Below are 15,669 nucleotides of genomic sequence, written 5' to 3' on the forward strand. Positions count from 1 at the left end.
CTTGCACCTCAATCCTGGGTGGCTCATTGGAACAGACTCTTCAGAACCGTGGAACCAAAGGAAGCTCTGCCCTGGGAGATCACATCTATTTTGTAATGAGAAATGAATGTATGAGGACCTGCCCAAGTAGCTGCTGCACAAATTGAAACTATGGGCAATCTAGATTGAAATGCTACTAAAAAGTAGCTACTGACCTGGTTGAATGACCTTTGGGTTTTGTTGGAAGATCTTTTTGTCGCAAGTGGTAAATATGGACTATGGTGTCCAATAACCATTTTGACAATGTTATTTTAGAAAATGGAAGGCCTTGTTTGTTGTTAGCAAATGAAAGGAACTGATCTGATTTTCTCATTTCTTTAGTTCTATGGAGATAGAAACGCAGTTGTCTATGCACATCCATTTGGTGTAATCTGTATTCTGCCTTGTTGGAATGATTAGGGAAAAAAACAGGGAGTTCAATGGATTGATTAAAACTGTGGTCTGAACAAACTTTAGGTAGAAAAGATGGGTTAGTTCTCAGGGAAACCCTGTCTTTGTGAAAAACTAGGTATGGAGGGCAAACACATAGTGCATGAAGTTCTGAAACACATCTGGCAGAAGTAATAGCAACTAAGAAAAAAGTTTTCCAAGAGAGAAACTTCAAGGAACATGATGCTGCTGGTTCAAAGGGTGGCAGTATCAAGGAGGCAAGAACCAAAATGAGATCCCAAGGTGGAAGTGGCTCTCTCACTGGGGGTCTAAGTAGAGATGTACCTCTCATGAAGGCCTTACAGAGTTTGTGAGACATTATGCTGGAATTAGAAACTCCAACATGAAAATTTGAAATGGCAGCCAGTTGTACTCTGATGGTAGCAGCCGCTGCACCAGAACGAAACAGTTCTGCTAGGAAATCCAAAATCTCATGTACAGGAGCTGTAAAAGGATCTAAATTCCTGGATTCTGCCCAGTAAGAGAATCTTTTCCATTTGCTAGCATTGACTTTCCTTGTATTTGTCTTATGGGAGGAAACAATAATATAACGCACTGCTGGGGAAATATTGGGGAGCCTGGCTAGGATTGGAAGTGGAGTAACCTAGCTGTGAGCTTGAGAGATTGGAGGGATTGGTGTAGCCTGCCTGACTGATGAATCAAGAGGTCCGGTACTGGGTTCAGAATCCAAGGCTGGGCTAGAAGGTGGGGGTGAAGGAAAGGAAACCAAATCTGTCAAGGCCAATAGGGGGCAATGAGGATCATTTTGCAACCCAACGATTTTGCTTTCTGAATGACTTTTGGAATTATGGGGAAGGGGGAAATGCATAAAGGCGTCCCTGAGGCCAATCGTGTACTAGAGCATCCCTGGGTGTCTGACCTGGAGGAGGAACAAGAGAGAAGAAGCTGCTGTATTTGTTGTTGAGGGGAGAGGCAAAGAGATCGCAGTAAGGCTGGCCCCATTTGCAGAAAATGAGATCCACAATTTCCTGTTTTAGAGACCACTCATGAGGCATGAGGATAGCCCTGCTGAGCCTGTCTGCTATTACGTTGGATGTCCCACGGATATGTGTTGCTATCAGAAAATGTTGGGTGGAAATCACTCATTGCCACAGTCCGAGGGCCTCTCGGCACAAGGGGTAAGACCTGGTTCTGACCTGTTTGTTGATGTACCAAACCACTGACATACTGTCCGTCTGTACTGCAATAGTCCCAGCAGGGAGAGAGTCTTGAAAAGCTTGCAACTCTAGGAGCACCACTCTCATCTCCAGGACGTTGATGTGCAAGTGGTACTCATGTGGTTGCCAAGTGCCTTGGACTGTCTTCCCTAGATAATGCCCACCCCCACCCTATCAGGGAAGCGTTTGTGGTCACTGTGGCGACCTAATGGGGTTCCATGAAAGGTCTCCCCTGAGAAACTAGTGGAGAGACCATCCACCAGGAAAGGTGTCTTTTGCAAGATTCCGTAATTAGCATCATGTGAAACATGGGTAATTCCTGGAAGGACCATTGTGTGAAAAGAAGCTACTGAAGGATTCTCATGTGAAAGCGTGTTAAGGGGACTAGAAGAATGGCTGCTGTCATGGACCCTAGAACTTGAAGAACATATTTGACTTGAATTCTTTTGCTCCTCAGGAGAAGTGACACCTGTTTTCGAATAATGGAAACTCTTTCCTGAGGCAATTTTACAATATTTTTTCTTGTGTTTAGCTCTGCTCCTATGTATGTAATAGACTGACAGGGCAACAAGGCAGATTTTTCAAAGTTTATTGGGATGCCAAGTTGAGCACAGGATGTGATGGTGAAATCTTGTGCTTCTATAAGTTGTTGCCTGGTGGTAGCAGTGAGAAGCCAGTCATCCAGATAAGGAAACACCTGGAATCCTTGATGTCTCAGGCGAGCTGTGACTACTGCCATGCATTTGGTGAACACCCTGGGGACTGTGGTGAGACCAAAGGGAAGAGCTCTGAATTGGTAATGACTGCCCCCTAGCTGGAAGCATAGAAATCTCCTGGACCGTCTGTTCATTTTTATATGATAGCACACATCCTGAAGATCTATGGAGCACATCCAATTGTCCTGACCCAGAAAGGGGAGAATGGACTGCAGTGTTACCATCCGGAACTTTTCTTTTTGTACAGATTTGTTTAACCTGCTGAGATCCAGAATTGATCTCCAGTCTCCTGTCTTTTTGGGCACTAAAAAGAATCTTGAATAAGTTCTGGATCCTACTTGGTCGGCGGGGACTTCCTGGATGGCTCTTTTTTCTAGCAGTCTTGAAACTTCTGTGACTGCCTGATCCCTTAGATTGGGTGGATCACCTGGGATGGATTTTTTTGAAACAAAAGGGGGTTGATGAAAGGGAATCTTGTAACCTCCGGACATAATGGCTAGTACCCATTTGTCTTTTGTAATATTTTGCCAGGCGGTTGGGTACAATGAAAGCCTTCCCCCGACTGCCTCCAGAGTTGAACAGTCGGGCATCCCTTTAGGGATGTTCATAGAGTTTGGAAGAGAATGTATCTTTGTCACCCTGATTTTGCGGACCCCCTCTGCCACGAGGGCGACGTCTGCCATTGTTATTATTTCCCCCTCTGCCCCTGGAGGAAAATTCACCACATGCATCAGGCAAGGGTCCCTGGGATTTTCGAAACCACATCTTTCAACCCTTCTGACCTTTTGGGTATGGTCTGGTAGGAATGGAAAAATGGACTCCGACATCAGAGAGCGTCTTGCCATCCTGCTGGCACCTGGTAAGCGTGTCTTTCACCTGTGGCCCAAAGAGAGAGGAGCCATCAAAGGGGGTATTGGTGAAGGATGCTCTGAAAGGTTCTGCAAACTGACACAGCCGCAACCAAGAAGGTCGCTTAAGAGCTACTCCTGTTCCTGCAGCTCTACTCGCTCCATCGGCTGCATATGAAATAAGCCTCATGGAGGAGTTGACTACTGAATTAAGAGTCGCAAGCTGGGTAGCTACCTTGGCTGAAGCTCCTTCAACTGTGGGATCTTGTAGGGTATCACCAAGCTCTTTTAGGAGATCCCTCTGAAGCCTAGTAAAATGGGAAAGATCATTCAGGGACCTAAGGGAGAAGGTGGCCGATGAAAACATTCGCTTACCATATCTGTCTATCATACGAGAGTCTTTATTTGGTGGATGGACATATGAGGAGGCTTCAGCTAACTCTCTCTTTGTGGCTGCTGCTACCACCATGGCATCAACTGGGACATCTTTGGGTAAGAATTATTTGTCTTGGGGAGCTGTGATGAATTTATTGGGTTTCCTCGGGACAGATTCCATGGAATCTGGAGCTGACCAAGCCTTACGAGACACTACAGACATGAGCGGATCCAAAAGGCAGAGACACCCAGGAGGTGGAAGGTCGGGAACCAAATGCTTCCAGGTATACAGACTCATCCTCAGAGAGGGCTAAGGAAGTCCAGCTATGCCTCTGCCTGAGAATCTCAAGGATGTCCGAAAAGGAAACATCTTCAGAGGGGGACCTTGGGGACCCCTCCGATTCATCAAGGTCTGTATCTGAGGTGACAGACTCAGGGGAGTATAGGTGCTTCCTCTTCCACTTTTTCTTCCAGGGAGCCTGCTCAGAATGCTCTGGGGAGGTTTCAAAAGAAGATGGTTCACCCAATGGCGTGTCCTGGGGCATAGGTTCCCTATGCTTTGGGGTTGGAGGAGGAGCAGAGGTTGTCACAGGCACCGAGGGGGACGGAACCGATAGTGGAGCCGTCTGTGGGCACAGCACTCTCCGCATGACCTCAAAAGCATCACGGTCTCGACACAAGGAGCGCTCCAACTCCGAAGAGACAGGAATACCACCCTGCACCGAGGGCGACGGCTCCGAGGCCGATGTGGGGGCCAAGCTCAACTGAGCCGACGCTCCGAGAGGGAGAGCAGGGTCGGACAAGGGTCCGATGCCACTTCCCCCCCTCGGAGCCGACGAGAGAGCTTTGGTGCCCAGATACCTCGATGGGAGGAAAAATCAAGGGAATCTGTGCCAAAGTCAGAGCCGATGAGGATGTCATCGGAGCCGAATGAACCACTATCAGAGTGTCCATGGACGTCCGGCTCCGAACTAAGTATAGTCGGAGGAGGAATCAAATCCAAGCGGATGGAGCTGAAGCCTGTTGAGATGGGCTCGAAAGCATTTTAGCAAGGGCCTGTGACTTAAACAACCTACTAACCACTCTCTCCACATCCTGATCCGATAACCTTGAGGATCGAGAGGAGTAGGAAGATGAGCAATGACTGGACTTGCTTTGAAGTAATGGTGATTGTGGCACCGAGCAAATAGGCTCCAAAGAAGGAGACCTAGCCCTTTTGTGGCTCCAAAACAGCTCCGAAGTAACGGTTGGAGCCGATGGAGGGGTAGTCTTGTCAGTGCCAGCCGGCACAGACACACTTGGTTTGTCAAGCTCGCAGGTCAGTTCCGAACATGGAGCCGATGGCTTGACTGGTTTCAAAGGTTTCACTGGCTGAGATACTTTAGCCGGAGGATCCTGTTTTAATAATCCACAGAGGATAAGCTTGTTTTTCTGCTCCTGCAGGACGCTTGGACTAAAGGCATGACAAACAGCACAAGAGTCCTGCAGGTGCAGAGCCCCCAAGCAATAAACACACTAGTGTGCCCATCTGTCAGAGACATCTTCTGATAGCATGAGTCACACTTTTTAAAACCAGAGGTTTTAACTTCCTTAGACATTTTAGTAAAAGTCAAACTACAACAAAAAAACAAAAAATTAATAAAGACCTTAAAGGAGAGCCTCTAACTTACAAGGCTGTCCTTGGGGGGGGGGCACTCTAAGTTAAACGAGTTCAGGGAATAACAAAAAGCCTAGCGACTAAGGGGCGATGGCCAACACAGTACAAAAGTAAAGCATAAGGATGAGATAAGGGGGTTTACAGTAAAAGAAACTTACAAATTACGACCAAAGAAGAATTACAACAAATTTTAGTTTAAAAGAGACAAAATTATACTAAGCCTGAGCCAGTATTGATCGCAACCTCGCAGCTAAAGCGGCAAACGAGATCTGGGTAGCAGGCGCTAGGCATTCTGGGATAAGGGGTAGCCTCGAGCCAGTAAAGAGCTCTCGAGCTATAGTAAGTGGCCGAGTCAGAGCCTGGGAACGACTCTGAACCCATCCAGCAAGAACGAAGGCGAGATTGGACAACTTAACATCTAGATTTAGGCATACTGTGCCACACCTAATTTCATTACAGCAGCTGCTTTACATAAGATTCATCATCATTTCACAGAAAGAAATCCTCTCCTTTTGTTTTAATATTCTCTTCTGGGACTGCATTAACTTAAAAATTGAAGTACTGTTCTTGGGGATTACAAGATGTGTGGTGGAGAACAGAAGGCCCCAATCAGATGAGAATATTTAACTCCTCTTTTTGCCTGTCAGACTCACTGTGCCTGCATATACTTATTCTGTTAGGAATGTGAACACTATTTTCAAGCAAATAGTGCAGTAAGTTCAAATTCACTTACTCAGGCATTGTACATATACAGCTACAAGAAACAGCACTGTTAATATACAAGAAATGCAGCATGTACTCAGTTTACCATATGCAAAACGTATGCTGCTGTCAAACCCTGGAGAGACAGAGAGAGTACACCAAATGGAATCATAACTGTTTTGCAATTTCTTACTAATTATTATCCCATAACTTGGCTTCTATAAAGTTGTATGAGACATTTTCCAAATATGTGTACTTACCATTAAGGCTGATCTATGTGGAGAACTTCTACAGAAGGTAACTGCTGTGATGTCCTCTACTCAATACCCCAACTTAACACGTTTCAGTAGTTTCTGTACTCTTGGGTAAATGCACCTACGACTATCACATGCTGTGACAACATACATAATGTAAAGAGGATACAGTCCCAATACCACTCAGTTTAACCCCAATCCACTAAGCAAACATTAAAATACTTAACAAAACAAAAACATTCAGCAAACAAGAGTATAATTCTATAATTGCCTATACTAAACATTGATTCAGCAACAGCTAAAAGGTGTAAAGGTTATCCAGATACAGGACAATGAGGGAGGGCCACAGAGAAAATACATGGTCTTCTATGTATGAATCAACATGCATCACAGAAAGGACCCAGCACCATTACTGCCAATGCCTTCAATATCTCCTTCACAGACACCATAAAATCTCTAGCCTGTCAACTTTCCTCAAACTACTCTAATCTCCCTACCACTTTACCTAATACTCTCCCAACATTCCAAATACAACCCATCGCTACCTCGTACATCCAAAAACTTAAGCCATGTACCCCCTCTGCTGACCAAGTTCCATCTGAATACCTGCAAAAAGCAGCTAAAGCAGTTGCTTATAATGTATCCATCCTTATAAACAGAACCATAAATGAAGGAACCATTCCTGATATCTGGAAAATCCCCACATTATCCCCTTACATAAAGGCAGTAACTCCAATGATTATTCCAACTACAGGCTCATAGCTCTCTTATCACCCTTAGCAAAAGTTATGGAAAAATGCATTCACCATCAACTAATAAACCACTTAACCCAACATAATATACTAGCTAACTGTCAGCATGGCTTCAGGCCATTTCACAGTACCACCGCAGCTCTCCTATCTTTCACCGACTCCATCAATAAAAACTGTAACAACAACATCCTCTCATCAGCACTCTTTATAAATCTGTCAAAAGCCTTTGACATGGTCAACCACCCCTTGCTCATAAAAACTCTTGAATCCCTTTCTCTAGACACCAAGGCTGTTCTCTGGTTCAAGTCCTACCTTAACAACAGGCAACAAGCAGTCCTCTGGGAGAATAAACTTTCTTCCCATATGGCAGTCTCCCTTGGAGTCCCACAGGGCTCCATTCTAGGTCCACTTCTATTCTCATTATTCATCAATGACCTTCACTTAGCAATCCCTCAAGCTACCTGCATACAATATGCAGATGATTCCACACTCATATGTTCTGCCACCTCCACATCCGAACTACAATCTCTAACCCAAACAGTATTTAACACAGTCGAGGCTTGGTTCTTAAAATGTTGCCTCCTTTTGAATGCCAAAGAAACCAAGCTCTTACTCTTCGCACCTAACAGTAAGCCCCCTCCTGTAAATTTCTCTATCAAATTGAATAATGGCACCCTTATAACCCCCGATTCTACCACTAAACTGTTCGGAATTACAACTGACAATAACCTTACCTTTGATAACCATATAAATAACACTATAAAAATCGTAAATAGAAAATCGGGCTCCCTATATAGAATAAAACCCTTCTTAACATCAACAGCCAGAACTACAATAGCCCACTCCCATTTAATCTCAACTCTTCTTTATGCTTCCCCCATTTATACTAACCTAAAGAAAAATAATCTCTCTAAACTAGCCAACTCCTATAACAATATTGCCAGATTTGCCACTAGGAACCCATTTAGAACTCATCACTGTCTGAACCTTCAGCAGCTAGACTGGCTTGAACTAAAAAACATTTTGATACTTTCTCAACTTACCACTGTCCATAGGATATTCTAACAACACACCAGTACTTTCTAACCTTATTACCCCCTATACAAACCTCAATTCCTTACGCTCTTCCACTAAACTACTGGCTAGCATTAACATATCTAATAACTTGGCAGGTGACTCCCTGTTCTCTAATACCGCTGGGAAATATTGGAACCTGTTGCCATCTGCTCTAACCTTACTTTCCTCCTTTCCACTCTTTAAACAAAGGCTCGATACATCTTAAAACACACTGGTTATGCCCTTGCTGTTACCCTGACTAATCTTCTGCTTTCTCTATCACCTTATCTTTATACTGCCTCCCTTCGCCAATTAATACTACTTACCCCTTAGGAAGTAGTAATTGTCTTAAATTATTGTTACAACTAGGAGACGAATTAAACTGTGAATGGACTGTAAACTACCTCACATGTTTTAATGTAAGCGTATCTTATCCTTTTAGGTAGTGTGCTTTACAAACAGTATAAATCTTTTTAGCTAATGCTCTCTGATTATTTTAACATAATTTCTTTTATATTTGTGCATGATAATCTTTCTGTATGGTGTGTTGCATAAATAGTACACATTTTTGCTAATGCTCTCTGAGTATTTATAACATAATTTTCTTTTATATTTGTGCATGATAATTTTTTTGTATGTTATTGTTGGAGCTTTTCTCCCCGGGCCTCTGCTGAAAATGGAAATATATCCAGTTGGACTAGCCCGGTTAACAAATGTAAAATAAAATAAATAAATTACCTCACAGCTCTTTCACTAGTCATTTTTACAATCTTGGAAGAGATGCAACTGCCTACCATAGTATTTGTTTATAAATCTCCGACTCAGTTTTTCATCAGACTCATAAAAATCTGTGATAACATGCCTTCAGAAAAATGAGGAACACTGGAAGCATGGTTCTGTAATGTAGAAAGATACAGCCTTATCACCCAAAAGACTCAATTTCAAGCAGTAACATTAAGATTTGAAAAACAGTTCAGGGAAATGATGGAAGTAAATGTCTGACAACAACTCAAACATCCTATGGCATGAAGTGATAGTTCTGGTCAGTTGCATTTACTACCAAGCAAGCAGATGCTTGCAAGTAATGGATATGCACATGACTGGGGATATAAGCATAGTGATATCAAGCTGGTGATGGTAGTCTTAGCTGCATGTAGTTCAGAACACATGTGTAAGGGGGCAGGGAGTAGCAGACCCTTGGTAATGTAAATGCTTATGTCAGCCACCAGGAGAAGGGATTAGCAACTAATAACACATCATCTGACTCAGATGATGTGATCAAAGGGGTGTAGGGTTGCTGTATAGGTCCCCAGCCTTAAAAAAGTAGGGTCCAGTACTAAAACATAGATGGCCCCATTCTGGGGATGGGAGAAGCCAGGCCCTCAGGTCACTGGCAGGGGAATGAGGGCATTCCACACAGAAATGTGAGGATAGTTTGACTGCCATTTCACCAATTCACAGCAGTGCAAAGGAGATTTTACTAAAAGCCACTTTCTTCAATATTGTGCAACCTTGGAGTTGGTTATACATAAGATAGGGTTTAGGATCTCTCCCCATACTGCAGGAAGACTTGACCCCCTCAAAAAAAAACTTTTCTTGTTACTTGCTGAAAGTTGTTTTTAGCAAACATTTTTTTTTCACTATTAAGCATCAGGAAATATCTCATGTGATAGAAAGTCATGAATCTTTCTACACCCCCTAAGAGACATGAAAAAGGAAAACACAAGCAGGGGCAAACTCTTCCATGGCTCCTCAGTGACAGTCCCAGCCAGTCAGTCAGTGTTCTCCTACCAAAAGCAACACAAGGAGGTGCAAAGTTATGGATGATGACTAGGAGTACATATGATTCATCGGTGTGTGTGTGTGGGGGGGGGGGGTAATGACTGGCAAGCAATGACTGGAAAAAAGTACACAGAAAAGAAAGGGCAAAACTGACTCACTATCTACATGATAAAACAGACAAAATAAGCACTATCACACCTTGCTCCAATGACCCACAGTATCCCACACTAGTCACTGTGTTAGGGTCCCTACTGACATTTATTAACATACACTCACTCTGTCTATCTGACATTAATGTTTTTATAGATGCAGATGACACTGCAATCAGCTATTTACAGACCATCACCGATTAGATATTGACCTCAAATTTCAAACATAACAGATATTTTCAATTGCTTGTTATTTGGATCATCAAAGAAGCTGATTATAGTACCTGCAAACTTGTTTACAACTGTCCTTGATGGCAAAGCCCTTAATACTATAAAAGAAATGAAAGTTATGTACATAACAATAATGACAGATGTGAAGATGTGGGTGTAGCTTCAGTAATTTACAAGAATAAGGTCAAAGCCATTAGGACTACATGGCACTCCAAAACCTTTCAAGGCTGCTTAACACCTCCTCCTATTCTATAAATTTATCTCAGGACTGTCCTCTGTACTACTAATGGATAGGGGCAGCACCTAAATGCTATATTCCATGCATGGGCCCCTTCAAATTATCTATGCTATGATCCTAGTTACTCTCATTAGGGGTACTATATAATTATCGACCATGGGGTGGGTAAGGCCAAGCTATACCAAGATGGAATTTTTTATTTTGAGCACAAAAAGGGAAATTGGATAGGTTTAAAATGGCTCACAAGGGCAACAAGGCTAACACTTACTTTTGAACCTATAATGCATCACACAGATTCCCCAATAGTTAATGAGGTAGTCCCACTAAAGAAAACATCATATTCATACACATATAAGAAATACAAGACATACTCAGCCAAGGTGGAAGGGTGAGGCAGGGTCATTACTGAGAAGGGATCCGCTCTTAACATTGTCATTATGGCACATACTTAATTTCATACCTAACAAAATTGGGCCAATCCTCGTAACTCACAGGACAGAATCCCACGTTCTTCCATTTGGTTAGACTCTAAGATGAATATACACTTAATTGTAGCCTCAAAGGCACATCATAATTTAGAGATCAAATCTATTTTTTTAAACTCTCTATTTATTAAAGTGACTGGGGCTGGTATTGAGAAAGGGTGCAAATGACTGAAGTAACTGACAAATTTTTACTGTTGATATTATTTATTTTACCCTCTTTGCACTTACAAATCAAGGGTGATTGCTCAAGGGAAAGGGTGCTTTGTACCTGAAAGCAAACTGCAGTGAAAAGATCACAGAAATAGCTTGTGGGTTAGAAGTCCATGTCCATTCATCAGCACCAAGTTGGAATATATTACATTAGCCATACTTTTGACTTAATCATAAGCTAATATTAGTGGTACACAGAAAGTGACTATCTTTTGAGGGGAGACACAGCAAGTGACACTACTGGGCATTTAAACAAACACTTCTGAATGATAAATGATACAACATGTTAAACAAGGAGAAGGAGGAAACTATTTGTATATCTGAGCAACAAGCTGAAATGCATTGCTGTGGCCATAAAGTCTTTCACTTTCTTCATAATCGGAAAACAGATGATTACATAAGAAGTGACTTTTTTGGTGGGGGTGTGAAAGTATCTGAAAATCAAGTAGTTTCTCACTAGCAAAGAGTGAGTGACTGATATGTGTGTGTGTGTTTCATTCCATTACAGATCAGATGACGGAGATATACTTATACTATACAATGAATACAAAAAGTGGGCAAAGAGATAGTCAATAGATGAAACTCACTTAACCCCTGCTCTCATTTGACCACAGCTAAACACTCACTAATCTAGCATGACACCAGAAGTGTGTGCGTGTGTGTGTGTGTGTGTGTGTGTGTGTGTGTGTGTGTGTCCAAGCAAAAAATATCTAACACTCAAAAAAATCAATTTAATAAAGGTGTCAAAAAAGATCATCACTTAAGACAGATCATCCATTAATAAAAAAGTAAACTATGTTATATTTTTCATTTATATACATTATACATTACATGTATGTTTTCTTTCTTTATAACAACTGTCATTCAGTCCATTATATAAATTGTTCAATTCCTGCTTTCCTTAAATCTCATTCCTCCTAAAAATTATTCTGCTTGTATTGTGCCCACCAGTTCCATTTATTTATGTAATATACTCCTCCCCTCTTCTAAAAATTCTACTTTCAGTAATTTTACCTCATTTATAATAGTCAATACTTCAAATACAGTCGGTTAAGATTTTGACGTCCACTTTCTACTAACTGCTGTTTTGGCAGCAACTAGAATAAACCTTAATAAGACCTTACTATGTCTAGACAACTTAGATCCTGTGTCCCAGCCACTTGCTCCCTCAATATTTCTGTCACAGTATGCTGTAGGAAAATTTTCAAAATCTGCCAACTCATTACACTTCCAAAAACATATTCCCAGTTATCTCTTTCTTCCCAGTCACACCTCCAATATTTGCTTTCTACCTGAGGAAAAAATTCTTTGAAGTCTGCTTTGGGTATAAAAATAACTATGCAAACACCTCTAAGCAAAAATCATAAGTCTTCTGGACTTTGTTGCATATTTGGAATCCATACATATACCCTCCCATTGTGCCATTGTAAATTGCTTTTTCAGCATCTCTCCCCAATCTTTTCTAATCTCCTGTGATTGATTCTTAAAGTTATCATGCCCTACTAATCTTCTCTTTTGCTTCTGTTCTAGACTAAAAACTCTACCAGAGCAGGTCTTTCACTCTTACAACTTCCCCATCCCTCTCAATTTGTCTATAGTCTGATAACAATCCCTGTTATGGAAAACATTCTCTAACATGCAGACCAAACATTTTCTTGGTCTCATCTCACTCCATTAACTTTCCCTCTCTATTTATTTGTTCCCAATAGCTTGGCTCCTTTACCAGTTTTCTCAAGTAAATTCCAGCATCGTTTTACCTATTTTCCTTAACCCTGCTTGCAGTCACCCCAGTTGGCAGTATCTCCTCTCTCCATTCCCATGTTGGGTTCGTTCTTAGAATACTCTCCGCAACTTTTCAAATATAATATTCTGCATGGTTATTCTTAAGGATCTGCATCCAAAACAACACACACTCCTTATTCCTTGAACCCGCCCCCCCAGTTCATCATCAACCCTTTCCGGTTTGAATTATAATCTTCTGCTTCTGTTATATATCTGAGCCTTAACTCCATAGCTCTAAAATACCAGTTCATATCAGGTAATCCAAAACTACCTTGCTCTATCAAAGGAGGATCAGTTTATCCCCATTTACCTCTTGCCTTCCTTGCCCTCTCAGATAAATTCCTTCAGTTCTTTATTAATTAATTACTGTCCAAGACTTATCCAATGATTGCTAAAATATACCAAACATGAATACAAAATTAAAAGCACTACAAACATTTTCACTGTTTGTATCTTACTATCCATATCCATAAACAAGACTTTCCAGTTTCTCAGTATTTGTAGTATTTTAAGTCTCATCTCACATACTTTCAGGTTCCCTAACAGAAGCAGTTTTAATTCACACACCTAAATACCATCTTATTGTATCCCCAGAAATATGGGTATTGCGGAGCCAGTTTGTGTGCATAATTTATGGCTATAACATTTGTTTTATCTCCATTAATTTTATATCCTGAAAAGACTTAAAACTACTAGTAGTTAACATAGTAACAGAGATAAAACAACTGGAATTGGGATCTTTAGAAAAAGGATGGAGCAAACTACGTAGAAAAAATGTGAATTGTGGGAAAACTATATGCAGAGAAGGGACAAGGTTTAAGATGCAGGATTTGAATGAGCCATATAATGTTTAACTGAAATGACTGGATAGATTATAAGTGCTGTATAATGTTCGCAATTACAATTATTTAAATGGTGTCTGTGATGTACAATGTTTAAAGTGGTGTCAACATTGTTTGTTTTTCATTTATATAAATGTAATATTGCCTAAACCATGTGTGATAATTTAATAAAAAATGTTTACTGGGAAAAAATATCTGAAATGACTGACAGCACTGAGATCTCTTTTTTTGGATTTATCAAGTACAAAATAAAATCATCTGTAAATAAAGCCATATTTTCTTGATTACCATACTAATTGTATCCTTGAATTTCTAAGTTGATAATTTTCTTTGCCAATAACTCTAAATATAAAGCAAATTAAAGGGGAAACGGGACACTCTTGCCTGGTTCCAATGTTCAAACCTAACTCACCAGAGAAGTACCCTTCCACTTTAATTGCTGCCCTGAATCCTTCATATATCCTCCTAAGTAACCTTATTCTTGTATCAGTGAATACAAATGGTTCCATTGCCCTACACATAAAGTCCAAGCTTCCTGTCAAATATTTTTTTCTGCATCAAAACCCACCAACAGAACCTATTTTCTTATATTCTACTTCAATCTGAATCATAATTTTTCTATTAACGTTGTCAAATGTTTACCTCTCCTCCACAAAGTCAAACTCATCCATGCTAATCAGTTTTGGCAAAAGATTTGCCAAAACTGAAACTAATCCATATGAAAGCTGGGTCTTTACCCTCTTTGGGTAATATAGTCACCACAGCTTTCTTCCAAAATGCTGGTGGTTCCTCTCCATTTAAATTCTATTACACAATATCTTCCACATCTTAGCACTTTCTTTTCTCCTAAATTCCAGATGTACACAGGAATACAATATGTTCCTGGAGATTTGCCTACAGACTGATTATACATCACTGTTTTAGATGGGGTTTGGAGATTAGGGCCCACTGTACCCTAACATCTGAAGTTATAGGCTGGGGTGTTAAGTTTCATTGCAAACACAGAACAGGGATATTGGTAGAGTAATCGGAAGAGTTGGGAACTCAAAAGTAGGCTGGATCTGTCTTGTACTGGAAGAAAGTTTACTTTGGACAAATTAATGCAATGATGTTCATGGACAATGGAATTGTTGATGAAGTGAACTACAAGTCCTGTAGTGTTCTATGTATTTTCATTACAGAAAGTGGAAAACAAGATCATGCCCCAAACTCAAGTTATGTGAACAGGCTGTAGGAGTGAACATTCAAAAATCTGCAGCTATGATAAGTTTACTTAAACAACTGTACCCACTGGCTGCACTAGCTAGTGATGAAAGAAAATGAGATTTTTCTAAGCCCAGAAAATAAGGAAGTTGACTTTAGATACAAGGTTTTGAATATGTTCCTGAAAGGAAAAAGAGATTGGTCAAGTCAAATGCCTAGTAATCTGAATGAAGTTGTGGTGTAAATCAGGTAGCTGATTTTGACAAAAAGCTTGAAGGAGCTATTTCCATGTACCAAAGAGTATAATCTTTTCTTTTTTTGGGGGGGGGGGGTTAAGAGAAAGCTTTTTGGGGTGAGCCAGTTGTTAATTCTACTAGTTTGGTTAGGGATACTTACAACTTGACAAACGGCAACCACGAACTGAGAAAGGTTTTAATAAACCAATAAAAAGCACAACAATCACCACACTGTAATTCCTTTAAGCGCTTTTCGTTTGTTCTAAGAACAAACTTCTTCAGAAATAAAAACAACAACAGCTGCAGACAATTTAAACTAAAAAGTGCGGGAAAAAACATTGACATAACTTCTTTTAAAGAGAAATAACACTGAAGTGATTGCATCTATATAAAATCAACAACAACATGTATCACGTAACGAAAAATTGTTACCTAAAAGGCACATGTACATGAATCTATTATGTAGACAACTTTAAAACTCGAAGTATTAAATACAGAATAAAAG

General features: G+C 40.7%; 1 protein-coding gene across 1 annotated transcript in view; it reads right to left on the reverse strand.

The window, feature by feature from the left end:
• Positions 1 to 15,669, reverse strand: part of ELMOD2 (ELMO domain containing 2) — a 909,722-nt gene that overhangs the window by 612,029 nt on the left and 282,024 nt on the right. The gene's annotated exons all lie outside the window — the stretch shown is intronic.

This window comes from Protopterus annectens, chromosome 2.part0, assembly GCF_019279795.1.
Source record: "Protopterus annectens isolate FY-2018-M chromosome 2.part0, PAN1.0, whole genome shotgun sequence".
Classification (NCBI taxonomy): Eukaryota; Metazoa; Chordata; order Ceratodontiformes; family Protopteridae; genus Protopterus; species Protopterus annectens.